At 39.1% G+C, this 25000-nt stretch overlaps 1 protein-coding gene across 1 annotated transcript in view; it reads left to right on the top strand.

Annotated features, from left to right (window-relative positions):
• LOC109916299 (chromodomain-helicase-DNA-binding protein 7-like) overlaps positions 1 to 25000 on the top strand; it is a 129047-nt gene that overhangs the window by 80028 nt on the left and 24019 nt on the right. The window lies entirely within an intron of this gene.

Genomic DNA, 25000 nt, shown 5'->3' with positions numbered 1-25000 from the left:
AAGCTGAACGGAGCAAGTTATTTTGGGGAAAATGAGTTTAAAACAAGGTGATGTTGGCTATGTACAAAGCATTAGTTAAGCCTCATTTGAATTATTTCATACAGGTTTTGAATATCTTTGTCCCTGGAAAGGATGAAAGATTGTTTCTACATATTGACAAATCAAAGCAAGGAAGGAAAAACTGAGTTATCACTAGAAGAGTGAATAGAGTTAATAGAACATGGAATGCTTTTTCAGAAATTGCTGATATGTGACTTTCTTTAAGACTATCAAAAATAAAGTAGTCAAAGAAGACAGGCAATAGCTGTAATTGGAAGACCTAGCATGGACTTGATGGAACACATAAGGTGGGGTGGTGCGGGAAGGCTTGGGTCTAATGATATTATTGCTAGTTTATTAATCCAGAGACCCAGGTAATGTTCTGGGACCCGAGTTCAAAACACACCATGGCAGAGGATGAAGTTTGAAATCAATAAAAATCTGGAATTAAGAATCTAATGATGTCCTTTGCCAATTCTTGCTCAAAACCCATCCTGATTCGCTAATGTCCTTCAGGGAAGGGAACGGCCATCCTTACCTGGTCTGCGTGCATTTGACTCCAGGTTGACAGCAATGTGGCAATTAGGGATGGGCAACAAAGTCGGTGATGCCCACATCCCATGAACGAATATATTAAAAGAATTCTTCCTATATACGTCTGTTGGTTTTATGATACTCTTGTTATGAAGTTCAATCTATGTGGAGTAAAATGATTTGGGTATCTGAAGCTTAAACTATGAGAAAATGCTCAAGAAGTTATGTCATTTCTCTGTGAAATTGAACTCTTTGAAGTGACCTAATTGAAATTTTCAAGATGACAAAAGGAATAATAGAAATGTAGAAAATAGAAGCAGAAGTAGGCCATTTGACCGATCTCGTTCAGTCATCATTCAACATGTTCGCAGCTGACTCTCCATTTCAATGCTATACCCCTGCACCTTCCCCTTACCCATTGACACCTTTTAGCCTCTGGAAATCCATCTATATCATTCTTAAACATATTCAGTGACTTTGCCTCCTCAGCCTTCTATGGTAGAGAATTACACAGGATCACCACCCTTTGAGTGAAGAAATTTCATGTTTAGACAAGCTAATTGCCTGTCATAGGTTCAACTAATGTAGGTCAAACGTTATAATGTAAACAAGCAAAAGAATTTGACCAAATATACTTCACCCAAAACTTAGTATGGTTACAGTATGCATTGTTAGGAAAGCACACTAAAGTAGACAGTGTAAGTGGGTTCAAGATGTAATTGAATGCAATTTTAAAGAAAATGTGGAGTAATACTGTGCAGAGGTGGATACAGATCATATTAACTGTCAAAAGAAAAATCTTGTTGGTCCCAAACGCCTTACCAAATTGATAATTATTCTTCTCTCACTGTGGCTATTGTCTTGTATTCAAAAGGAGCGACCGCTTCCAGAATTCTGGACGAAATTGGAGCATTCAAGGGACTATAAAAATGGCAACCAACTCAGGGAATATCAACTGGAGGGTGTAAATTGGCTACTCTTTAATTGGTACAACAGGTGGGTTATTGTTGCTATATAGATTGAAATAATAGAGAAAGGGTGTTGAATAGAGATGTGCAAAACCGTTTTCATACTGGTAACATTTTATGGTTGGTATGCTTGATCCAGCTCCTTGTGCAGCAGCAGTTTTAACATTCCATGAAATACTAGTTTGGCAATCTAGTTTTAGGATAAAATTTGGGAGCTTAAAGTTAATTTGCAAATGTTGACTCCAGACTCTGAACTAAAGCAGTGCAGGGATATGATTGCAGTTAGTAGCACTTCTAGCAGAAAAATGTCCCAACAAACTTCACAGGAATTCTAATGGACAAAAATTAACCCCCAACCAAAGGAGGTGGTATTTGAAACCAGTCAGTGAGTTCTGAAAAGCTTATTAAAAGAGGAGGGCATATTAGATTGCGAGAATGATTTTTGGAGTTGGGTGTGAAATAGCATGGTCTAGAATGTAAAAATAAACATGGCTTCTGTTCTTTAAAAGCAAATGCTGCCATAATGGTATTGTGTGCCATGTAGATGGGTGTTATTCTTTACCACCTTCATCTTGAGTGCACTGATATGAGAGATTTGCCCAGGATGTGGACAGGAAAAGGGAAATTGTTTAATCACCAAAAAAATTAATAATTAAAATTCTTTGCTTTTTTTTGGGGGGGGACATGATGTGACCCGAAGGAATTAGCATGTAGAAAATCTTTAAAGTCCTACAAATGTTAATCTTGAACAGTTCTAGGCTTTGTTCTTTTTAAGAATTCAAATCGTAAAACAATGATTAAAAATAGATCCCCAAATTCGTGTAGTAATGGAGATTGTGTAAGTTGAACCATATGGTAGAAAAAGAGAAGAGATAGACCAAATAATGCTTAGTCTGTAAATGATGATTCTATCTTTGCTTTGTCCTTGTACCACAGATTGTGGATCAGCCTTTCAATCCCACCATTGTACAGCTAGTTAACTATCCTTCAGAGGGTGTCTGAAAATTGAAGATTGGATTAGATACAGCAAATATAATAATTTTGATTATTTACTTACTAGTTTAATGTCATCCTGGAATGCAAAGATAAAACCAGCTTGCTTCTCTGTTGTGAACCATCTTATTCTCTCCCCCCAAACCCCCGCAGTACCTACTCTCTGGACATTAACCTTCAACAAGTGTGAGGACACCCATGAATTACTTTGTCACTAAGATCAACACAATCCAGTCAGCTGCCTCCCTTGGTCAAACGTTTTAATTTTCCCAACCTGTCTTCTCCTTGAACTCATATTTCTCCAGTTTCCCTTTTATCTCTCCTCATCCACCTTTGAACCTACCTCGGAAACCCACCTAGTCCTCTCTTGATCCTACTTACACTAAACTGCCAAGCAGCCAACTTTTCATTTGGCCCACATAGTCTCCAATATTGTGAATTATGTCCCTTTCTCTTTAAAATCGGCCATCATTCACTCCTCCTCTCAAAAGAAACAACTCTTAACCTGACCATCTCATCTCCAATTTATCTCTCCAACATCTTTGGACATGCCTCCCAAATCAATTCCCACCTTTTCCACAACAATGTTTGAGTCTGCAATCAGGTTACTGCATATATCACAATATCAAACAGCTCTGATCAGTCACAAATATCAGTCAATGTGACTATGGCAACTGTAAGCTTCACTTCTCATTCTTCTTGACATATCTGCTATCTTTGGCACAATTGACAACACCATCCTCCATCAGTGCCTCTCCAGTGACAGATATTTTCTCATTGACCTGTTCAGCGATATTATTATGCAACTGGATCTTGAACCCATGGCTTCTGGCTCAGTTAGGGACAATGCCAGTTCAAGAGCTCTTTTGCTTCTCCAATATCAAAAAAAAGACAAAGAACAGTACAGCACAGGAACAGGAATTTCAGCCCACCAAGCCAGCACCTTTCTAAACTAAAAACCTTTTGCCTCTATGCTGTCCAAATTCCTCTATTCTCTGCCTATTATGTATCTGGCAAGATGCCTCTTAAAAGTTGCTATTGCATCTACCTCCTCCACCACCTCTGGCAGTGCATTCCAGGCACTAATTGGTTGAGATTGTTCTCACCAAGCAAGAAAATCACTTGCAATTACTCCTCTTCCTGCTCCAGCACTGTCATCTCTGTTGTCCCCAAGGACCTATCCTTGCACTGTTCTGAATTCTCATCTAGATGCTGATCTTCAGCAACATCATCCAGAGGCACACTGTTTGTTCTTATGTGTGCAATGATTTCTAATCTCACCACCACATCCTTGCACTCACCTTACAGTTAGATAAGCAGTCTAATAATTTACTGACCTGTAGAGGTGAATAAACAAATTTCCTACAATAGGATTTTGGGAAGACTGAAGCCATTGTTTTTAGTCTCCTCTTCAAACTCTCTCTCTGCTCACTACTGACTCCAGCCTTCTCCCTGATAACTGTCTTGAGATTAAGCCAGTCTTTTTGCAAGCTTTCTGTAAGATTTATTTACAAGATGAACTTCCAATCTCCTATTCAGGTCATCATTCAGATTGTCTATTTCTATTTTTTAGTCATCACCCTACTTCATCTCTGCTGAAACCCTCATTTATGCCTTTGTTACCTCAAAAGTTTTATTGTTCCAACACGTACCTGGCTAATGTACCTCATTCTCTCCTCTATAAACTTGAATTTATCCAAAACTCTACTTGTGTCTTGCAGCTCATTCTTTTTCCCTGTTGCTCCGTGCTTGTTGGCTTACATTGACTCCCAGTCAAGCCATGTCTTGACTTTAAAATTCTCATCACTGTATTCAAATCTTGTCGTCTCATACCTCCCTATCTCTCCTCCGTTCCAGCCCCATAGCACTCTGAGATATCTGTGCTTCTCTAATTCTAGCCAGTTGTGCATCCCCATTTTTAATTGCTCCACCATTGATGGCAATACCTTCAGTTGTTTGTGCCCCAACCCCAGAATTACCTGCCTCTCTTATGTTGTCTTTTGTAATGCTACTATGTACATTGAGTACACAGACATTTTTCTGAGAAATTACAATTTCATAACTATGAGGATGCTAAATAATTACAGGTTGTTGATGGTGTTCTGCTTGGTTTGTAGAATATATTAAAAAGCACATGCATCATGTGTTGCTGAGACAGTTCTTTTGTACTGTTATTCATTTCTGTAATGTTTGTTGTGTTGTAATGGGATAGCAAAGATCGCTGTTGTATATAATATATAATAAAAACTATTACACTGGGAGAATACATTGTTCATAGTATTGTCTTTTCTTTTCAGCCAAAACTGTATATTGGCCGATGAAATGGGGTTAGGAAAGACTATTCAATCTATTACATTTCTTTATGAAATGTTCTTGAAGGGAATTCATGGCCCCTTCCTGATAATTGCACCTCTTTCCACAATCACTAATTGGGAAAGGGAGTTCCACACTTGGACAGCAATGAATGTGACCGTGTACCATGGCAGCCAGGCTAGCCGCCAAATGATTCAGGCATACGAGATGTACTTCAGGGATGCTGAGGTAAGGATGGCAAATTATTCAAAAAAAATCTCTACGTACATTTCAGTTTGAAGTAAACATAGGAATGGTAAAAGTGATTTGTTACAAAACAATTTTCATGGCCCAAATGATGTTTCAGATGAAAAGTTTTAAGTATGAAGTATTTGCAAAGTGAATTATTTCTTTTTACAGATTAATTTTACTTTAACTAGAAATTATGGCTAATTAATTATATTAATCAACTGTTGTAATTTACTTAACAAATTTATTTTAGTTGTGTCACAGATTTTTATCCCTTTTAACTTGGACAGACTAGTTGGCACTGGTAATCAAAAAGAGCCACGTTGCTAACACAATTACGAACATAAAACCTTTTTTGTGATCTTAATGAGAAGTGCACACAAGGGAGATCATTTGGTGTATTTGCATCATTATTCCTTAGAATCTTGCAATTTTCTAAACTTTTTTTTATGCTCCTTGCTCCAGCATCTAATGACTGTCTAAATAGTCTGAGTTTTTCAGAATTTACTAACCTGCTCTATTAGTCACTAACTCCATCACAAGCTTCTTGAACTCTCCTTTTAATAGTTTCAAGTTAGGTTTCTGGAATTGTATTTTAATTAAAGCTATAATCCAGTTGACTCTTTCTCCTTCCTTAGTCCCTCATAATTTGCGGAAATTTGTTGTAACTCATCTATATACAGACTGGAAATTCTGTGACTTTCTTGTTTGCATTTAGCTGTCTGAACTAATGATTAACCTCCTGTCTACTTCTCAGCACTACCTCTGACTATAAATACTTTCCTGTTTTCTTACACCAAACTAGTTTTGAGAATGTTTATCTGATTGAGATCCAGATGATTACATTAAAATTTCTGCTGTATCATTTTAAACAGCATACATACACTGTTAAATTTGAAATAAGCAGAACTTAATTCCACATTAAATTAGCTTTGATGTTAGTAAGTAGGTGTCTGTGATTTGTTTCTACTGAAATAAATTCTCATCACAAAGATACATGGTTTACTTTAGGGAAGGGAATCGGCTGGCTTTGCCAACATGCCTCTCCAGGGCGACAGCAATGTGGTTGATTCTAAAATGGCCTAGCATGACCATGTCATTAAATTAAGGTTAGGTTTAGGGTTGTATGAAATCACAATTAAATCTAAAACAAATGAAATCAGACAGACCACCTGGCACTGACCTAGGCACCAGAAATTATAAAAGCAAGTCTACTTGGAAGCAACAGCCTTGTGTAGAAATGCTCATGGAATCACACCTTCCATGAGCATTTCTACACAAGGCTATGATTGAGTCCATCCTGGGCTATGCCCTGGTCCATTGCCAGGCCAGATCCCCAGAGGTGTTGACTTTGGCATACAGTCAGGAGAAGATTCCCTGCAAGTCCTCAGCATTGAATACCCCATTGCTCCCAACTCTACCAACACCATCAAGCCGAGTTCAATAAAATGTGCAGGAGGCCATACTAGAAGCAACATCAGGCATACTGAAAATGAACTTTCTACTTTGGAATGTACCACACCGGCCTACGTGCATGCATGCCAAGCAACACGCAGTTAACAGGGCTGAGTGATCCAATAACCAAGGGATCAGACCTAAGCTTTGCAGAGCTGCCGCATCACATTGTGAATATCGTGGGCAATTAAATAACTACCACTAGGAACAGGGTTCACAAGTATCCCCATTCTCAATGATGAGAAAGCTCAACACTTCAATGCAAATCACAAGGCTGAAATTTTTGTGGTCATCTTTAGCCAGAACAAGGCTATGTAGCTATAAGATAATTTGCAAAAGTAGCAAATGCAATGTGAGGAAAAATGTTTGCATACAGTGAATATGTAGGCTTTGGAATGCACTGCCTGGAAGTGGACTAGAGGCATGTTCAACTAATGTATTTAAGAGGGAATTAGCTGATTATTTAAATAGGAACAATACCCAAGGTTATGAGGAAAAGGCAGGAGAACAGTGCTGAATCGTACAGTGGGCCCAACAACCACCACCTGCATGTTATCAATGATCTGGCTCTGTGTAGTTCTGACTGGATGATTCACCTCTGCCTCCTCCAAAAGCCGTTAGCATCACAATGCCAGTTTTAAGCCATTTCAGTTCACTCCATGTGATGTGCCTATAGCATGGTGCTTCTGCTCTTCCTGTTCATTAGTCCTGCGTTGCATCTTTGCCAGGTTGGCAGCCTTATTTTTGGAGAGTTACTATTGAATCTGTTTCCAACACCCTTTCTTCAGTGCATTCCAGATCATAACTTGCCACATTTTTGAAACAAAAAGACTCCTGCTCTTTTTTCCCTCTGTCTGCTCATTACTAAACTTTCTGTCTCACAATGTCTTCTAATTTACTCTTAAAATAAATAAATGTTTGTATTTACCTCATGCCATTCAGGACTGCATATATTAATTCATATTTCTTAGTTTTTCTTCTTAATAAAGAAACAAAATTGATTAGGGCTATATTCACTGGAGTTGAGAAAATTGGAGATGGTGGGTGGGGAGGAAAGAAGGATCTCATAGAAACTTATAAAATTCTAAAAGGACTAGACAGGGTAAACACAAGGAGGATGTTTTTCACGACCAGGATTGCAGAACCAGGCACCGCAATCTTAAGGATATTGAGTAGGCCATTTAAGACTGAAATGAGGAGAAATTTCTTCAGAGTGTTGTGAGCCTGTAGAATGCTCTACCACAGAAAGCAGTTGAGTCCAAAACATTGTTTTCAAAAAGAAGTTTTATATACTACTGAAGGCTAAAGAGATCAGAGTATGGTGAGGAATTGGGAACAGGGGACTGAGTTGGATGATCTGCCATGATCATATTGCATAGCAAAGCAGGCTCGAGAGGTAGGCCAGTCAGCCCTAAGTCCTATTTTCTATGTTTCTAGGATCTGAGGATACCCCAGAGTGTTTTCCAGTCAAGGAAGTACTTGGGAAGTGTATGGTATATAACTCATTCATGGTTTTGAGTACCTGAGTGAAATGTCTCCTCAACTTACTGCTAAAATGAGCACTTCAACTTCTCCAGTCTCTCCACATAACTGACATTCAGAATCTTTTGCACCATTCTATTGTATTCCCTCTCCAAAACCTTGGCGTCCTTCCAGAAGGGGACAGAGCACAATTGGCTATGATATTCCAATGAAGCCTAACCAATTTGTAAGGATTTGGTGGAATTTCCTTGCTTTTGTACTTGGCTTTGGACACTTTCTATAAAGAATCCCTAAAGAATTTTACATGATATTCTCATCTTCTCCAGCTACCTTCAAAGATTCAACACCCCCACCCCGTCTGTTTCAGAACTCCCTCTATTACTTAACAGTCTGTTCAGTGTACACTTCCTCATTCCTGCTGCTAAAATGAAACATTTAACATCCTTCTGCACCAGATTCATTTCACAAGTCTGTCCTCCTGAAGTCTTTTGCAGTCCTGATTTGGTTTACTGCATTTCCAAATTTGGTATGATCTGCAAAATTTAAACTATGCTCTGTTTAGGTCAAGAAGAACAGCTGTCCTAATACTGACACTTGGGAGAGCCATTTACCTCTTGTCTGTGGAAGAAAATATTCCCTGTTTCTCTTTGCTTTTAGTCTCTTAGTTTTGTATCCAGTCCTTTAATTCCACAGATTTCTGTATTGATGTAGGAATTTAGAATGGGAATTTTGACGAAGAGTTTATTTAGATGTAAGATTTTTAATGAATTACTGTTCAGGTTCCTCAGATTGCATGTGGGGAGTGAATACCAATTGTCCAGGGTCAAGTGGGGTTACAAGAAGTAGTTAGAGAACGGTGTGCAGGTACAGTTGAGTCCCTGTTTTGAATCCTATATTCTGTGTTTATTTTTATATATCCATTATAATTTTCTATGTTCAGATTGATGGTGGAAACTGCCTGTGTAAGCTGGTCACACTGCACACTCTTCTATCAGTGGTGATGCTGGACATAGAAATTTATAATGGCAAAAATTGAGAGGAAGTGGATGCAAATGTAAGGTTTTTAATATTTTTATGTGCATGTATATTGAGAGCAAATATCTTAAATACTTGATTGTTCTGATGTGGCATTCACTATTTCACTTTACATTTTGCACTATCAATTGGCAGCTGCACTTTATATTGGTCACTGCTTTTTAAGACCATCAGATGTAAGAGCAGGAGTAGGTCATTCAGACTTTTGAGTCTGCTTCATTGTTAAATGAGATTGTGATTGATCTGCTAATCCTCAACTTCTCCTTCTTGCCTTTTTCCCTATAAACCTTGATTCCCTTCATGATTAAAAATCTACCTCAGCCATGAATATACTTAACAAACCAGCCTCAAAAACCCTCTGTGGTAAAGAATTCTGCAGACTGACTTCTCTGATAGAAGAAGTCACTCCTCATCTGTGTCTTAAATGTGCAACCTCATATTCTGAGATTATACCCTGTGGCCCTAGACACTCCTGGAGAAGAAACAACCTCTCAACGTCAACTCTGTCAAGTCCCCTAAGAATCTTGAACAAGGTTGTTCCTCATTCTTTTAAATTCCAATGAGTATAGGCCCAACTAACTCAACGACTCCTAAGGCAGTTCCTCCAAATGTGGTACCAGCCTTGTGAACCTCTCTCTGGACAGCCTGCAATGCCAGCATGTTTTTTTTTTCGGATAAGATGCTTAAAATTGTTAGTGTTCACAGTATTCGGCTGTGGTCTGATTAGTACCAAGTATAATTTGAGCAGAACCTCTCTACTTTTAAACTTCACTCCCTCTGAAATTGAGGCCAACATTTCATTTACTTTCCCTTTTAACTGTGAACTTGGATGCCAGCTTTTTGTGATTTATGGACAATTCATAGCAGTAATTTGCTGTATGTGTACTATTTTGAGAGGTTTGAGAAATATTTGATTTAAAATAAGTCCATTATGACATTTCAGTGATGGCCTGAAGGGGATCCATTTGCTTAAAATGTAACAAATTAGTAACCTTGATTCTGTAAATGTACGAAATCAGGAGGTTTGTTTTCAGTTTGAAAGTATAAATTAAACTTAATCAAACTTATCCTATTCGAAGGGTCAGATCATTCAGGGAGCATACAAGTTCCATGCCATCATCACTACATTTGAAATGATTTTAACTGATTGCCCAGAATTACGTAATATTGCATGGCGTTGTGTGATAATTGATGAAGCCCACAGACTGAAGAACCGAAACTGCAAACTTTTAGAAGGACTAAAGCTAATGGATCTGGTAAGTGTATTTTCTGTAACATTGGATGAAATGTTGGTGAGTGCCATTTGAATCTGCTGGGAGTGCCTTGGGTACTCTGGATGCACAACACCTCTCACCACATTATGGTTTAAATACCTAAGCATTTAACAGTTAAGATTTTTGCCATTTTTCAACGTCTTCATGTTTTGCAGATCTAGAAATTTTGAAATCAAATGGATTTTTGTTTGTTACTGTAGGAACATAAGGTACTGCTGACTGGAACACCATTACAGAACACCGTAGAAGAGCTTTTCAGTTTGTTGAATTTCTTGGAACCCTCTCGATTCCCCTCAGAGAACAACTTTCTGCAAGAGTTTGGTGATCTGAAAACTGAAGAACAGGTATATGGTTCTTGCAGAGTTAGTGACAGAAACCTCTACTTACTTTCGAAGAGGTTATTTACAAAATATACTGTATTTCAAAAGGCAAAAATTAATTTTGGTGGGAACAAAACAGGGCAATGAATAAACATCTAAACATATCGTTTATGAAAACAGTCTTAAATCTGGTGATGTATAAAAATGATTTGCATTTTAATTACATAGAAGCAATGCTAAATGTTGATAATATATTGCACGTAAAATTTATAAATGGCAAAACAAATTGTTCACCTCTACTAATTATGTATTGATGCATACTGCACTATTGCTGTATTGACAGCGTATTCTTGCAACATCCTGAGTAATTAGCAATTCATGTAATGTGTATACAGTGTATGAGTAAATTTAAGGTTACAATCCAATCTTAGCCTGTATGGCCCCTTCAAACTTCCTGAAGTTGTTTTTTTAAATTATGGCATTGAACTCAAGTCACAACCTTCTTAATTCCATCCAAAGTATTTATTTCCGATGTTGTTGTGTAGTATCCTGTGCACTCAGTGTTGAATAACTATTACAGGTGCAAAAACTTCAGGCTATTCTGAAACCAATGATGTTGAGACGCTTGAAGGAAGATGTAGAAAAAAATCTGGCTCCAAAAGAAGAAACTATAATTGAAGTAGAACTCACCAACATTCAAAAGAAATATTACCGTGCTATCTTGGAGAGAAACTTTACCTTCCTCTCTAAGGGAGCTGGTCAAACCAACGTGCCCAATCTTCTGAACACTATGATGGAACTGAGAAAGTGCTGTAATCATCCATACCTAATTAATGGTGAGCACAGTTTTTTTCTTACTGACTATTCTTTGGAAAGCTTTAGCTCTCTAACACAGCGATTGGTTATGTGATAACCATTAAGGTATGCTTATATGCTACAAATTCTAAACATCTTATCAGAAGCATGTCAGCAGTGGTCAGTTTTGATGTCAAATTAAGTAACCTAGGCTATTTTGATGGTATTTGTTAAACAGTTGCCAACTTAGAATTACTGTTACAAATACCATAACACAAACACAACAGTGCATCAAATCTGGAGTCTTTTCAAAAGAAGGTTTTTCCCTTCCCTGATGGGTGTAAAGCAAGCATTTATTCCACCTTCAGGCGGTCTTGTTTCATAAGTTAGTCACATCGGTTTTCATGATAATGCTCTATGTAGCTGAAAGGAAAACAACAAGATTTGAAATGAAAACAGATATTGTTGGCGAAACTCAACAGGTCTGGCAGCATATATGGGAAGACAGTAGAGTTAACATTTCACGTCCAGTGACTTTTCTTCAGAACCAGACCTGTTGAGTTTTGCTAGCAGTTTCAGTTTTTGTTTTAGATCTCCAGTATCTGCAGTTCTTTGTTTTATTTTATACAACAAGATTTCTAATTTTAAGACATTTGCTGTAACAAAAGGCTAAAAGCACTATTGATGAAATATCTTTATAGTTAGTGGACTTTAAACCATACAACGGAATAACCCCTTACTTATTTTTAGCACAACCATAAAAGTAAATTTCAAAAAAGATGATTACACTTTACCTTAGGACATCATTCTTCCATAATCAATCATTGGTATATCTTCCAACTTTGTTGTAACTCCTCATGAATCTTGTCTTTTTGATCCAAGCATGAATCCACATTCTGGCACAGTGAACCAGAGATTTTCAGCCTTTGGCTCATAGATTCATACAGCATGGAAACAGACCCTTCGGTCTAACTCGTCCATGCCAACCAGGTTTCCCAAACTAATCTAATCCCATTTGTCTGCATTTGGCCTAAATTCCTCTAAACCTTTTCTATTCATGTACCTGTCCAAATGTCGTATAAATGTTGTAACTGTACTTGTGTCTACAACTTCCTCTCGCACCTCATTCCGTATACACACCATCTTCTGTGCAAAAAAAAGTTATCCTCCATGTCCCTTTTTTTTAATTTTTTTCCCCTGACCTAAAACTTATGTCCACTAGTTTTGCAATCCCCTACCCTAGGGAAAAGACTGTTGCTATTCACCTTATCTATGCCCCTCAATTCTTTAAACCTCTCCTGGACTTTGGTAGACTGACTTGTCTGTAATTTCTTAAGAAATCCTGTAACCTGTTATCAATTACTTTTTCCTTCCGATCTCGGAGCCCATTATTATGACATTAGGAAGCACATGGTGCTTCTCCGCAGATAGTAATACTGATCAGCAACTGTCTCTCATCTTGGAACTAAATCTACAGCTTAAAGCACAACTGTTTACAAACCAGGACACTTACACTTTTCTGATACATTGACTTGATTTTCTGATGGTCAGACAGTCATCATTCCAGCACAGATAGGAATTCGTTGTGGGGTTCTGTGGAATCCCCATTTAGTAGACTAAGAGTATATTGCCCAGGAAATGAGGACTTCACGGGCAATTTCTGTACACTTGGGGTTCTCCAAAAGGTCTACATTTCCAGTCAAGAATTTAGACAGATCCAATGAATTTGAGTAAATAATTATTCAGGAAACAACATTAGGCTATTAAATATGTAATCTAACTATCAAGAAACTGCTCAATTCACCCCATACCTACCTGTCAGTTTCAACTTTACCTCACCCAGACTGTTTCAAACTCTTCTCCCCTCCTCCACTCCAGAAACACACCCACCACACCCCTGCAGCTCCTGTGCCCTAGACTTGACAGCCCCTTCCCCTGCTCTGGGCACAGTTTACTTTTGCTGTCTACTCGCCTTCCTTCCCCCACTCCAGACCCGTCACATGTCCCTCTGGATGTCTTTTCCCAGTCTAGACCTGATCTGCCTCTGGACCCCTGTGCCCCTTTCCCTTTGCTGTCCCCGGACCCACCGCTCCCGCCCCACTCCCAAGCTTCAGACCTGATCTGCATCCACACAAAAATATCTGCTTTTATACAAAATTCACTCACTTTTACCCTTGCGTTATTGTACCATTGCTGCTGAAATTTTTGTCCATGCTTTTGAAAGTAAAACAAATCTTGAAGTTACAAGCACCCTGCTCTTAGGCGTCTGGTCATTTCCTTTTTACAACTCTTCAAGCTGTCCAGAATTGACTTGATTCATGTTGTTCTGTGCTGGAGCCCCATAGACGTCGTTGTTCTTTCAGATTTAACTGTATGTGATGCACAAGATGCAAAATCCCGATTCGCATCCACAGGTCCCTCAAAGGCTTGAATCAGCCTGTGCCATAAAAACAAAACGTTGGAAATACCCAGCAAGCAATACCGATGTCTGTAAAGAGAAAAACAAGTTAATGTTTAAGATTGATGCTTTGTTGGAACCGTTTGCGATGTTTTCTTGCTTCATGTTCCATCCAGTACCCTTTCATTTCACCTTCTACCCCAGTTTACCATTGCTGGAACCTCGCTGCCTTTGGTGTGTTCTGAAAAAAATGCCTGGTTAAGCCTTCTCATTGCTCTGCCTCGCTATCTGGCCTTTTTAACTGAGCCTTTATTCATCTTTCACATTGTCTTCTAGGGCTCTGTGTATGTTTGCTCCTGTCTGTGATAATTTTATAAATTAGTTAAGATTATAAATAAATAAATATTAAAAACAAGTCCAAAATGTGGGAAAAAAATTGAAATTTCATAATTTTGAATTATCAGTATTGATTTGAGATGGAAACTTAACATTGGGGTCACAAACTTTCAGAAAAATTGACATAGAACATAGAACATTACAGCGCAGTACAGGCCCTTTGGCCCTCGATGTTGCGCCGACCTGTGACACCAATCTGAAGCCCATCTAACCTACACTGTTCCATTATCATCCATGTGTTTATCCAATGATCATTTAAATGCCCTTAAATTTGGTGAGTCTGCTACTGTTGCAGGCAGGGCATTCCACGCCCTTACTACTCTGAGTAAAGAACCTACCTTTGTCCTATATCTATCACCCTTCAATTTAAAGCTATGTCCCCTCGTGCTAGCCATCACCATCCGAGGAAAAAGGCTCTCGCTATCCACCCTGTCTAATCCTCTGATCGTCTTGTATGTCTCTATTAAGTCACCTCTTAACCTTCTTCTCTTTAATGAAAACAGCCTCAAGTCCCTCAGCCTTTCCTAATAAGACCTTCCCTCCATACCAGGCAACATCCTGGTAAATCTCCTCTGCACCCTTTCCAATGCTTCCACATCCTTCCTATAATGCGGTGACCAGAACTGTACGCAATACTCCAAGTGCGGCCGCACCAGAGTTTTGTACAGCTGCAACATGACCTCATGGCTCCGAAACTCAATCCCTTTACCAATAAAACCTAACACACCGTACGCCTTCTTAACAACCCTATCAATCTGTGTGGCAACTTTCAGGGATCAATGCACATGGACACCGAGATCTCTCTGCTCATCCACACTACCAAGAATCTTACCATTAGCCCAGTACTCACCTCACACTTTTCTGCATTAAACTCCATTTGCCATCTCTCAGCCCAGCTCTGCAGCTTATCTATGTCCCTCTGTAACCTGCAACATCCTTCTGCACTCTCCACAACTCCACCGACTTTGGTGTCATCCGCAAGTTACTAACCCATCCTTCTACGCCCTCATCCAGGTCATTTATAAAAATGACAAACAGCAGTGGCCCCAAAACAGATCCTTGAGGTACACCACTAGTAACTGAACTCCAGGATGAACATTTCCCATCAACCACCACTCTCTGTCTTCTTACAGCTAGCCAATTTCTGATCCAAACCGCTAAATCACCCTCAATCCCATGTCTCCGTATTTTCTGCAATAGCCTACCATGGGGAACCTTTTCAAACGCTTTACTGAAATCCATATACACCACATCAACCGCTTTACCCTCATTCACCTGTTTGGTCACCTTCTCAAAGAACTCAATAAGGTTTGTGAGGCACGACCTACCCTTCACAAAACCGTGTTGACTATCCCTAATCAAATTATTCCTTACTAGTTGATTATAAATCCTATCTCTTATAATCCTTTCCAACACTTTACCCACAACTGAAGTAAGGGTCACTGGTCTATAATCACCAGGGTTGTCTCTACTCCCCTTCTTGAACAAGGGGACAACATCTGCTATCCTCCAGTCTTCTGGCACTATTCCTGTAGACAATGACGACATAAAGATCAAAACCAAAGGCTCTGCAATCTCCTCGCTAGCTTCCCAGAGAATCATAGGATAAATTCCATCTGGCCCAGGGGACTTATCAATTTTCACACTTTCCAGAATTGCTAACACCTCCTCCTTATGAACCTCAATCCCGTCTAGTCTAATAGACTGTATCTCAGTCTTCTCCTTGACAACATTGTCTTTTTCCTGTGTGAATACTGACGAAAAATATTCATTTAACGCCTCTCCTATCTCTTCGGACTCCACGCACAACTTCCCACTACTGTCCTTGACTGGCCCTAATCTTATTCCAGTCATTCTTTTATTCCTGACATACCTATAGAAAGCTTTAAGGTTTTCCTTGATCCTACCTGCTAAAGACTTCTCACGTCCCCTCCTGGCTCTTCTTAGCTCTCTCTTTAGGTCCTTCCTGGCTAACTTGTAACTCTCAAGCGCCCTAACTGAGCCTTCACGCCTCATCTTTACATAAGCCTCCTTCTTCCTCTTGACAAGAGATTGAACTTCTTTAGTAAACCATGGTTCCCTCGCTCGACCACTTCCTCCCTGCCTGACAGGTACATACTTCTCAAGGACACGCAGTAGCTGTTCCTTGAACAAGCTCCACATTTCAATTGTGCCCAGCCCCTGTAGTTTCCTTCTCCATCCTATGCATCCTAAATCTTGCCTCATCGCCTCATAATTGCCTTTACCCCAGCTATAACTCTTGCCCTGCGGTATATACCGATCCCTTTCCATCGCTAAAGTAAACGTAACCGAATTGTGGTCACTATCACCAAAGTGCTCACCTACCTCCAAATCTAACACCTGGCCTGGTTCATTACCCAGTACCAAATCCAATGTGGCCTCGCCTCTTGTTGGCCTATCTACATACTGTGTCAGGAAACCCTCCTGCACACATTGGACAAAAACTGACCCGTCTAAAGTACTCGAACTATAGACATAAATAACATTAAATTTTAAACTTGGCTCCTTGAGAAGTAATACTCTGGTGCATATATATTAGCAGAAATAATCATTTGGTAGTGCAGAACTTTGAATACTAATGAAAAAAACATGTTTTGTCAAACATTTTCGTTTTCCAGTCACCAGGACATTCTGCAAGAATATCAATTCAAGGGCAGAGCCAACATTTATAACACGAGAGAGGAATGCTGATTCTTTGGCAAGGGGACTTGATTGGTAGAGCTCTTACACTCCCACCGTGTACATTCTCCACGCTGTCATGTCCTCTTGTCAAACAATTGACAATCTCTCTTGTGGTATAAATGTTGGCTCCACCCTCGAATTGATATTCTTGTGAAAAACTTCAATAAAATGCCTGCTTTCAGCTTTATTAGCTCAGTTAAATGTTACAGAAATGTTAAAATGGATTCATAATAAATGTTTATACAAGGGTGTTTAGGACATTTAGGATATTAAAAGGTTTGATTGACCATCACGACTTGGTTCATTGACCCAATGTTTATATCCATCAAATGTTCTTCACCTTCAAAACTGACATGTTCTTAAATGAGTTGGAACATTAAAATTACTTCTAATATAAGAGGGGAAATAAACTTATTAGTGCTCAGTGTGAACAGAGGTATGATTGTAATTTATCTCCCAAATGTTTTTTCTTTTATTAAAAAAAATGATAGGCCTGGCATGATTCAGACTTTAGATGGCCTCTTTGTTCATTTTTGGTATGCGTAGGCGCTGAAGAGAAGATTTTGGAAGAGTTTAAAGAGACACACAATCCTGATACACCAGATTTTCAGCTTCAGGCTATGATCCAAGCTGCTGGCAAGCTAGTGCTGATTGACAAGTTGCTGCCAAAACTAAAAGCCGGTGGCCACAAGGTGCTGATATTTTCCCAGATGGTGCGCTGTTTGGATATTCTTGAGGACTACCTCATTCAGCGAAGGTGAGGCCAGAAGTACTCATAAATAAAAATTCGTTCTGCAAAGCAGCATAGCATACTAATGTTCCAATGAAGCAGTATTTGGAGCATCGTGGTGTGGGTTTGTATTAAAGCAGTTAAGAGTACCGGATCTCAGTTAACTTGTTGCAGTGGTATGGGCTATCACGTAATTGAAACAAGGAAGACAACAATATATGGCAATATTTGCAATACCAAATTTATAAGTTAAGGATATCAGGTACCTTCCCCTGACTTAATTGATGTAGTAATTGAGAAAACAGGCATTGCAGGTGGAATTTTGAAGGTTTTCATGACAGGAGTGATGCCTCTGATGAGGAAAGATGTCTTTACTACTTTGTTATCTATCACTTTTGCATATATTGCCAGGTCAGGCACAGCATCAGTGAAGCAAGAATTCAGTCACATTGCTCCAAAAATACATTTTAATTCTCACCTTTAAAATCAGTTTTTGAAATTGCAGAAGAAAGGCATTTTTCTCCTGCAAGATGTCACTACAGGAATTTTTTTTTAATATTAAAAACCAATAGAAATGAATTCAACTCGTGCCATTGGCATCAACTCTGGGGAAAATCTCAGCATGCCATTGGGATAACCTATACTAGAATAATACTGGAACCAGTGTTCTGTGGAGTTGTATAACTAGGGTCATAATGAGGCCACTAGCTACATAGTGGTACTGAGGCATCAAGTTAAGGAAGATCTGATCATGAGGCAAGATAAAGTGAGAGCAAGGTACCCATAAAGGAAACGATGATCGGTGTGATTGAAAAAGGCAGACCATGCAAACATAAGAATGCACCAACAATTAAGACTAGAGGTTGTAAAAATAGTAAAAAGAATTAAAGGCTGTCTAAATGCAGACAAATTGTAGCAAGACAGATGATTGATGACACAAATAGAAGTGAACAAGTATGATCTAATTGTGCTTATGGTGCCATGGCTGCGGGGTCATCAAGGGTTGGACTGTAATGTTCAGAAGTGTTGAATGTATAGGAGGAAGAGGCAAAAAGGAAAAGAAGGCAGTCTAGCACTGTAAATAAAAGGATGAAATAATGCAAGTGAGAGAGGACCTTGGATTGGAAGTGCCAAATGTCGAAATGCTTTGGAGCTAAGAAACAACACGGTGCAGAAAACATTTGTAGGCGTGTTTTTTTTTTGGTCAGGCTGCTAAATAGTTAGAGTAATGTAGGGGTCCACTGGTTGGAGTCGTGCCTAGCACGTAAAGATGGTCAAGGTCACTCATCTCACCCCCATGGTACCTCCGCAGGAGTTCCTCAGGGTTGCGTCCTAAGCCGAACCATCTTAAGCTGCTTCATCAATGACCTTCCTTTTACCATAAAGTAAGAAGTGGGAATGATCGTCCGTGTTCAGCACCATTCATGACTCCTCAATCTAATCATTGCCCCCTGGCTTTCAACAGTGTTGCCATCACTGAATCCCCCACTATCAACATCCTGGGGGGTTATCATTGACCAGAAACTCAACTGGACTCGCCACATAAACATAGTGGCTACAAGAGCAGGTCAGAGGCTAGGAATACTGCAGTGAGTAACTGACCACCTGACTCTCCAAAGCCTTTTTACCATTTACAAGGCACAGGTCAGGACTGAGTTGGAATACTTCCCACTTGCTTGGATGAGCGCAGTTCCAACTATACTCGAGAAGCTTAACACTATCCAGGACAAAGCAGCCCTCTTGATTGGCACCACATTCACAAACATTTACTTCCTCACTACTAATGGTCCATAGCAGCAGCGTATTATATACAAGATGCATTGTAGAAAATTACCAAAGATCCTGAGAAAGTACCCTACTGACCTACAATCACTTCCATCCAGAAGGACAAGGGCAGCAGGCAGTACCACCACCGACAAGCTCCCCACCAAGCTACTCACCACCCAGACTTGGCAATATACTGCTGTTACTTCACAGTTGCTGGGTCAAAATCCTGGAATTCCATCCCTAATGGCATCGTGGGTCAACCTACAGCACATGAACTGCAGTGGTTCAAAAGGGCAGCTCACCACCACCTTGAGCAAGTAGGGCTGCCCAGCCAGTGATGCCTACATCGCACCAGCAAATGTTTTTTAAAAATTAAGAGATGTGTGTAACTGCGATAGTAAAGTAGTCCTTGGAGATTTTCATGATTATTGACTACGTAAACCTAATGCTGTAGGGGACAAATCCCTGAAATGTATACAAGATGGTTTTCCAGAACAGTGTGCTGTGGAGTTAACTAGAGAATGGGCTATTTCAGATTTAATATTATGCATTGAGAAAAGGCTAATTAATAATCATGTCAGACATCAGCACTAAACTACATTGCACTGTCTCCATCTGAGAAAATGGATGGTACAATGCATCAATATATTGTTTAAGGCCTAGAATTTGTATATCCATCCTATTTGCAATATTATTTAGCCTTCCCTTAAATCAAGTTAAATGTACTGTTAAACATTGCATCAGCCTAATAGTTTGGTGAACTTTGGTGTAGAATTCATCTTTGCACTGTCATACCCGTCTCTGATTTCTCAACTTTGGCTAGGCTTCCTGGGAGTGCTGTGCTGACATGGTGTATCATGGATAGATCTACTTGTTATGAATGTACCAGGCTGGTTCAGATAACACTGACAACATTGGGCATAGGTTTCGTGCCTGCTGGATTGGCTGAGGAATGGCGCATTACTCAAGTGATTGCAAAATGAGATGTAAAGTTGTACCCAAACCTGCAATCAGGCTTCAAATGTATATTTTCCTTTCCTAACCCACTCGCTACGTCCCGTAACAAAGCTAACAGCTATGCCTACACCTAACCAATTATAATCTGGTACATGTTTAAGCAAATTGCTATTAATAATAGGTATGTTTTTGTTAAATTGCACAAGATGGAGAGGTATGTTCTTCAAGAACAGAAGGTATAACTTGTTCGATCTTAAATTTGTGAACGTGCATTTCTAAACATTGGCTTGTGACAGTGATAAATCTCTGCTTTCTGTACAAACAAAAGAAAAATAGACAGGAGAAGACCAACTGCTCTGTCAAGCTTACCCAGTACAGTTGTGATGCAAACAAATTCCTGGAGAAACTCAACAGGTCTGGCAGTATCTGTGGAGAGAAAGCAGACCTAACGTTTCAAGACCAGTGATTCCTCTTCAGAACAGTTCAGAGCGTTCAGTAAGCAGTACTATAGTCCTGTCTCAGAGTAGGGGAATCTTGTTAAAGCTTAAACTTGGCTGAAGGATCAGCCCCATGTAAAAGTAAACTTTAGAATTCACCATCTCGAGCTGCTGTGTGACAGGCAACAGTCAGAATAACCGATTGATCGGTTCTTTGCTGGGTACTGCATCAAGGGCAAGAAAATGAGATCTGCCCTGGCCCAGGCAAAGTTGAAGGTGTACAACAACATGCCTACTTTCTAAACAAGGAAAAGTTGCAGAGTTACCTCGGATTTTCTAACTTCCTTGCACTATATATAGTAAACCTTTCTGAAAAGCGCAAACATAAGGAACTCTTTGAGGAAAAACTTTCCAAAACACAAGAATGAAGCAGATACATGATGCACATGGAATTGCTTAATCTGCATGTTGGACAACAAGTTAGCCATACATTCTATCCAGGGAACCTGGTTACCCACAAAGGTATCTAAAGGGTGCAGTGCCTTGATCCTTTGAAGTCATAATAACTAATTAGAGCACATTAGCCCTCATGTATATTATAGTGTACCTACCTATTGTACGATATGATCTCTGATTAAGCCAGAGGCAAGTCCTGTTCTGTCTTGAAAATCCAATGGATTGATGTTCATCTCATGAGCTGCCAGGCTGGTCAACAAACACACTATTCTTGATAATGAAGCACCTTCTAACATCCACCCTAGTTTTGTTGCATCATAACTTCTAAGTGTGAGCCTTAGTCCTTCCTAACCTATATGTTTGAAATAAGTTATTTGCATAAATAACCTTGATCAGATGAGTCTGTTTCTCTAAAGTAAACACAGGTATTCTCAAAGCTTATCTGGAAAGCTAAAGTCTTTAAAACTGCAAATCACTTTTGTATTCTTTTATGTGTTGACTTGAATTCAGAAACAATGCAATTTAGAAAGTTTGATATCAGTTGATTCTGTGGAGGTTGCCAAGGAAATACCAAATGAATTTGATTTAACATTTAACTAACATAGAATATTGAACAAGGAAATAAAAAGCATCGCATTTAGAGAAAGGACAGAATCTTTAAGTATTTTTTGGTTTACAAAATTTTTAATGAAGTTGAAAGATGTATACACGAGGGGTGGCAACGCAATTTTAGCATGTGTGCAGCAATCAACAAAGACAGCTTATCAATTTTGCTAAAATTAAAGTTCAAGTAGAGAAAGTCATGCTCTAAATAAATACTGCACCGTCAGTGTACAGACATGTGTGATATTCAGTTTGATCACCAAGAATCCATTGAGGAGCAATTACCTGCTATGGTCAGGTGACTGTAAAGCCTTTCTGGGTGGCTGAGCTTTGATATGCTAAAACACATTTCTCATCCTAATTTGTTTAGTGATCTGATCATGCGATAAATGGAATGTACTACTAAAGGAGCTGGAATTTTCTGATTGTAGTCAATATTTGCACAAATCTGGCAAATGGAAGCGTTGACGCATTTGCCAATTGAATATGATGTTTTGAATTTGGTAAGACAACTGATTATATTGTGCAGTTTTGGTCTCCTTTCCAAAGGGAAAAAATATACTTGCCACAAAAGGGCTGCAGGAAAGTTTCACCAAATTAATCCTTAGGATGGGGGATTGTCGTATGAGGGACAGTTAAATAGATTGGGTCTGTTTCACTGATGTTCTGAAGCAGGGTCACTGGACATGAAATGATGCCTCTGCTTTCTCCACAGATGCTGCCAGACCTGCTGAGTTTCTCCAGCAATTTCTGTTTTTTGTTTCAAATTTCCAGCATCTACAGTTCTGTTTTTGCAATATTCTCTGGGATTTGGGAGAGTAAGAGATGATTTCATTCAAGCATACAAAATCTTTTGTAGGGATTGGCTGAGGAGATGCAGGAAGGATGATTTCCCTGGCTGGGGAGTGATGCAGAACTAGGGTCACAGTCTGAGAATAAGGGACAGGACATTTAGGATTGTGTTGCGGAAGAATTGTTTCACTGAAGATGGTGATTGTCTGGCATACTCTGAAACTCAGTCATTGAAGTTGGTAAATTTCTACATGTAAAAAAAAAATGGATACAGGGATAGTGCCTGGAAAATGATGTTGAAGTAACAAGTTAGCCATGATCTTGTTGAATGTTGCAGGGAACTTGCAGGTTTGAAATGTGTACCCCTCCATTTCTTCTGCTAACTCTGAAACTTGTATTTCAGACATCTGTATGAACGTATCGATGGCCGTGTGAGGGGAAATCTTCGACAGGCAGCAATAGATCGTTTCTCTAAACCTGATTCAGATCGTTTTGTTTTCCTGTTGTGCACCCGTGCTGGGGGCTTGGGGATTAACCTCACTGCTGCAGACACTTGTATTATCTTTGATTCTGATTGGAACCCACAAAATGACCTCCAGGTGAATTTCTGTGCTATTCCGGATTGACTTTGTTTTCAGTTATGTTTACTGAATATATGGTAATCTGATAGCTCCTTACTTAAGAGTGTTCTACCCCACAGGCTCAAGCTCGATGTCATAGAATTGGGCAAAGCAAAGCAGTGAAAGTATACAGATTAATAACCAGAAACTCTTATGAAAGAGAGATGTTTGATAAGGCAAGTCTGAAACTTGGATTGGACAAAGCTGTTCTGCAGTCCATGAGTGGAAGAGAAAACAGTGCCAATGGGGTATGTGTACTTGTTTGTACCGTAGTCAGCTCAAATTAAGCAAATTTCTATGGCTGTTTAGTTTATAGAAGATATGTACTAAGTATTGGGATCAATATTGAAATTGTGCAAAAATATTCAGGTTCAGCAACTTTCAAAGAAGGAGATTGAGGATCTTCTTAGAAAAGGAGCATATGGTGCGCTGATGGATGAAGAGGATGAAGGGTCAAAGTTCTGTGAGGAAGATATTGACCAAATTCTCTTGAGACGTACACACACAATTACTATAGAGTCTGAAGGAAAAGGTTCTACTTTTGCAAAGGTACATGTCTTTAATCATGTGCAAACACGCATACATTTTGATGTCATATGTTCACCAATATATTAAGCTTGTGCTAAGCATTGAAATGTCTGATAACAATCTTTATAACATAAATTGTACAGAATTCTCCTAACCAATAAGCTTTTTTTCCTGTATAAATCTTTTCAGGCAAGTTTTGTGGCTTCTGGGAATAGAACAGACATTTCACTTGATGATCCTAACTTCTGGCAAAAGTGGGCAAAGAAAGCTGAATTGGATATCGATGCAATAAATGGAAGGGTAAGCGATATGTTGTCACATGTATTATGTTAAATGTGTAATACTGTATGTTTTATTTTTTGCTTATTTGTATTTCCTTCGTTATAGAACAATTTGGTGATTGATACACCAAGAGTAAGAAAACAGACAAGACACTACAATGCTATTAAGGAAGATGAACTAATGGAATTTTCAGATTTGGAAAGCGAGTCTGAAGAAAAGACTGGAAAACCTCTCCGTAGACTGCAAGACCGGTCCCATGGTTACCCTAGGACAGAGTGTTTTAGAGTGGAAAAGAACTTGTTGGTGTATGGGTGAGTAAATTGTTGAATGCACTTATCTAAATTTTCAGGTAAACCCGTGTGAGCTGAATAAACTGTTTCTCTCAGTTTTCATATTACGTTTCTTATAAGGAAGTATTTTCCCTGTGGACCTCATTAAATTAGTAAATTACGTATTAATTTGATCCTGTCACTGTGCTGTTTGAGTTCACTTTCATCCAAGATTCTGTGTGCTGTAGAAGATAAAGTAACTTTATCTTACTTAAAAGTCAACCAAAGAATATATGTCCATATACTTTCCTCCCCACATTGGGTGGTTCTTTACATGTATCTTGTACCACTGAATTAAGTATCAAGCCTTGGAGGCCTACTGCCAACTTTGCACAGATTGTGTGGTGTGTAACTGAGTATCATAGCAATGTAGGAGTGATGGGGTAGAGCAAGCAAAAAGACTCCTTGTGTCACCATAGATGAGGATTTCAAAGCTTCACTTGTTTGCTTTTGCATTTGGCAGGATTATGCACTTGAGCTGCATTGAGTAATAACAAAAATTAGCAGTGTTAAAATTGCCTCTGTTGCCCTGATGATCAAGATGTTCTACAAAATGTGTTACATAA

This window comes from Rhincodon typus, chromosome 4 (assembly GCF_021869965.1).
Source record: "Rhincodon typus isolate 14 chromosome 4, sRhiTyp1.1, whole genome shotgun sequence".
NCBI lineage: Eukaryota > Metazoa > Chordata > Chondrichthyes > Orectolobiformes > Rhincodontidae > Rhincodon > Rhincodon typus.
This window is presented reverse-complemented; position numbering and strand designations above follow the sequence as displayed.